The sequence below is a fragment of the Zalophus californianus genome, chromosome 8, assembly GCF_009762305.2.
Source record: "Zalophus californianus isolate mZalCal1 chromosome 8, mZalCal1.pri.v2, whole genome shotgun sequence".
In the NCBI taxonomy this organism is placed as follows: domain Eukaryota; kingdom Metazoa; phylum Chordata; class Mammalia; order Carnivora; family Otariidae; genus Zalophus; species Zalophus californianus.
The window spans coordinates 38,748,951-38,753,478 of NC_045602.1; the positions used below are offsets into that span (position 1 = coordinate 38,748,951).

General features: G+C 41.6%; 1 pseudogene; it reads right to left on the reverse strand.

Moving 5' to 3' along the window:
* Positions 1-1,014: 1,014 nt before the first annotated feature.
* Positions 1,015-4,059, reverse strand: LOC113938404 (annotated as a pseudogene).
* Positions 4,060-4,528: the final 469 nt, after the last annotated feature.

The window sequence follows — 4,528 nt, forward strand, 5'->3', positions numbered from 1 at the left end:
TCTCTCAAATAAATAAATAAAATCTTAAAAAAAAAAAAGAAAATTGAATGACTATACGAAACAAGGAGAAAACACTGAAGTCAGTTTTTGTGCTCCTTACAGATTATATGACAGACCACAAGGGAAATAGCAACTTTTTTGTTTTTATTAATTAACTAATTTCAATTGTAGTTATTGATATACTATCATGGTTCCTGATCCAAAAGATACAAAAGACTTTTTTATATTTAAAAGTCTCACTCCTGGTTGCACAAATCTGTCAATATATTAGAAACCATTGAATTGTACACTTCAAACAGGTGAATCGTATGTGAATAAATAAATAAATAAGCTAAAAAAGGAAAAATTCTCCCTCCTATCCTCTCACCCTTGTGCCTTGGCCACTCTGTTTGTTTTCCCAGAGGCAACCCTGTGACCAGTTTTCTTCTTCCAGAGATAATAGAGACAGAGATATAGAAATATGTATCTACATATTTGTTTCCTTCACACTTTCTGGTTTTTGTTTTGTTTTGTTTTGTTTTTTTGAGCAGTAAAAGGCTGTACTTTCTCCCTCTTCTGAATACAAAATCCTTGAGAAAGATGGAGTCTGACTACCGGGATGGTAGATGTACTGGCCATGTGGCTGCAGAGGGGAAGCGGCAGGCAGGCACCTCCTGTGCCTGTGAGCAGAGTTGAAGCTGTGTTGGTGGAAGGGTAGGAGATGCAGCAAACCAGAGACTGCAAGGAAGACTTCGGCTTAGTTTGACACCCAAGCTCCCTGGTCTTTTGCCACTATAAAAGGTGGCAAGCATATCCCAGTGTGCATAGGACTTTCTGTTTTAAAACAAGTTCCAGAAAATCCCCAGTCCCAGAACTATTAAATCATCCTAGTAGATTGATCCCCTTTCTTTTTTTTTTTTTTTTTCTCCCCAGGAGACAGTGAGTTTTAATTTATCTTTTCTGGATAGAGTTTTGATTTGCTCTTGAATGTTCCAGGGTGGTGAGAAACCAGGAGGAAGCACAGGATGTAGAGATCTATTCCATGTAATCTTCTCCCTCGGTGCCATCTCCACTATCAGTGGAGACAGCAGCATGCCTACTTGCAGAACCGAACTGGGAACTGAACTTGGAGGCCAGGTCTTCTTCAGGTTCTTGGTCTCAGGTGCAGATCAGGGGACTTGGCCTCTTTTATCATCTTTCTATGTGAATCCTTCCAGTGGTCTTTCTTCCCTCATCCCCTGAACTATAGCTGGAGTTCCCACTTTGACCTTTTGTACATTCATCCCACACTGAATTTTCATCTTTCCCTGCTGGTCCTTTCTCAGATGGTTGAGCAGGAACTACCCCACCCCTTGTAGGGGGATGCTGCTCTGTGTCTGAGCTCTGAGATCCAACAGGAGGGCTAGAACTTCGCTGCACCCAAGCATTCTGCTTTGGTAGAGGGGCTGGCATTACCTTTAGATGCTGTTCAGGTTTGGGAGGTTTAAAAGTTGGAGAGTGACAGTCTTCCTCTTAACTGAGTGTTTCATTTTCTAGAGACTTCTCATGCTCTCTCCTTGGTGCACTTCTGCCCAGTGGGGCTGAGGTCCCAGCCTGTGATGACTCACTTCCTGTCTTCAGCTGTTCCCTTTCTTGAGTTTCTTAACTTTGCCAGCTTGGAATCTCTCCCGAGGGTGACATTCTAGTTTTGCTTCATCCCGCTGACACTCTTCTGTTCCTTCTTTCCCCTGTCCCTTCTGTAGCTACTCTTCTACTTCTCCTTCTCTAGCACCTGTGTCATCAGGCTTTGCCTTTCCATAGACAGGCTCCTCGAATGGGCTGTGATGTGCTAGCAGAGGAACCATCCTCCTTGGAAGTACTCCAAGGCTTTAGACTCGGTTTGTTGGGGGCACCTCTAACATCATGCCTCTAATCATCCTGAGAGTAATCATCTCTGGAGCTCCATGACCAATCATCTCTTCTGTCATATCTGTCTTCATCGTGGTCCCTTCCTCCTCTATAGACATCATCCTGATGGTACCCACTACCAAATGCTCTTCTGCCACTGCCTATCCTAGAATCATAACCTCTGTCATAGTCTCTGCTGCTTCAGTCATCACAGTGATCCCAGCCCCCGTATCAATCCATATCCTGTTGTGGGCCATCATGGTACCACATCCCAGTGCCCATTATGATATTGGCCAGAATCATAACAATCTCACACTTGTCTCCAAAGCTATCATCGCCTCTTCTTGGCAGGTAGTCATCAAAGCTCTCTGTCTCAAGATGGGCCCTCCAGTATGCATCTGTTTTGTCAGAATCCTGATTTTTATCTCCACCAGAAGAATGATCATTCCTGCTTTTATCCTGTGTTTGAGCAGCAAGGTCCACTCAGATTCTACTGTTGCCTAGAGACTCCTCATTTGAGGCTCAGGGCACTGAGCAAGGAATTCCAACTCAGGTCCTCAAACTTAGCATAACCCAAATCTTTCATCCTCTCTGGGTTGCTGGGTTCACATGGTAAATGTACTGCACTGATATTTAATCATCCAAAGAATTCCTTAACAGAGTCTTCTGTCACAGCATAGGGCACGTTCCCTAGAAAAGCAGTGAGGGTGACAATTTGGGAAGATAGGTCTTCTCAATATTGGGTTCTTGAGCAGCCCATGGAGCAGTGGCAGGATAGAATGGTCGACTAGAGGAGTCCTATACACATGGTCATCAGTACTGTGCTAAGTGGCTGAAACATCTCCTTCCAGGTTATCTGTTTCATCAGCCCAGATGACTGGTTCAGGGACTTAGGTGTTTCCCCCACCAGTACCCCATTCTCAACCAGAAAGTCTGTTAGGGAGATAGTCTTCCCCTTCTTATTCTTCTTTTTATGCTGGGGCTGCCATGTTGGGAGAGAGAGAGAGCAACTGACCCATTTATGATTATAAAATGTCCCCCGGTATTTCTAGTAATCTTTCTTACCTTAAAGTTGACTTTACCACTGACTGGGAGAAAATATTTGCAAAAGACGTATCTGATAAAGGACTATTATTCAAAATATACAAAGGACTCCTAAAACTCAACAATGAAAATAAAGAACAACTCAATAAAAAAAATAGGCAAAAGACCTGAACAAACACCTATTTGCTATATAGAGAGAGCAAATAAGCATATAAAAACATGCTCAAATTATGTGTCATTAGGGAAATGCAAATTAAAACAAGATACCACTACACATCTATTACAGCAGCTAAAGTCCAAAACACTGACAATATCAAATTCTGGCAAGGATGTGGAACAACAGAAACTCTAGATCATTGTGGAAATGGAAATGGTATAGCCTCTTAGGAAGATGGTTTCCTGGTTTCTTACAAAACTAAATAAACTCTTACCTTTTACCCAATGGAATTCAAAACTTATGTCCACACAAGAACTTGCACATGGGTGTTAATAGCAGCTGTATTCATGATTGCCAAAACCGGGAAGCTACCAAGATGTCCTGCCGTGGGTGAACAGATAAATAAACTGGGGTCCATCCAGACAATGGAATATTAGTCAGTGCTAAAAAAGAAATGAACTATTTATCAAACCATGAAATGACATGGAGGAAGCAAATGCACTTAGGATATTAATCATAATTATTTTATAGCCTGTGTCTGATATCTTCAACATCTCAATTTCCTGTGGATCTGATCTATTTCTGTATTTTTCTTCTGATTTTCTGTCACTTGGTTCTATTTGTTGACATAACTTGTAGATTTTTGTTTAAATGCTAAACACTGTGTATGAATAATTGTAGAAGCTCTATATAATGCTTTCCTTCTCCAGAGATAATTTAACTTTCTTCTGGCAGAAAGAGTAGGGGCAGGTCACCCTAATCCAATTAGGGAATACAATATTTTGACACTTTTTTAAAGGCAAATTTATTTCCACTTTATCCTTATTTCCCTTTGTTGTGTATCTAGAGTCTCAACTGGAGGTGTTTTTCAGAGCTCCAACTCCTTGCTGGGCCTTCACTTCCACTTTTTGACTCTCAAGCCCAATGAGACTGTTTCACTCATCAGCCTGTTATCTGCCTCTTTCTAATTGGGCTTGATCTCTTACCTGCATGGTGCATGGCTAAGGAATCAGCAAATGCCTTGGTGGGAAAAGGAGTTGGAATATCAGCTCACTTTTCAATAATTCTCTTTTCTCTGGGATGGGAGCCCTTCCAATCCTGGCTCTCTTTCTAGCCTTGAACTCCTCATTTTGTTCAGGTAGCCCTGAGACTCCTCAAAGCTCCCTGAGAGGCATCTCTCTGCTTGGGTTCTAGTCCCTGCACTTTTTTGCTTATAATTCAGCAAATGTCTTAGGCAGGGAATGATGCAGAACGTTACCCTGATCTCATTATATTTTCTTTCTTTCTTATTCTTAGCCCTATGAATCCTAGATGCCTTGGTTGCTCTCTGATACCTTCAAAGTTTTGTTTTTAAAAAAAAATCTAATTTACCGTCATTCTCAGTGAGAGATTTGGTCTAAAACCAGCTCTTACATCAGAGCTGGAAGCAGTTGTTCAAATACCGACAGCTAAGATACAGTC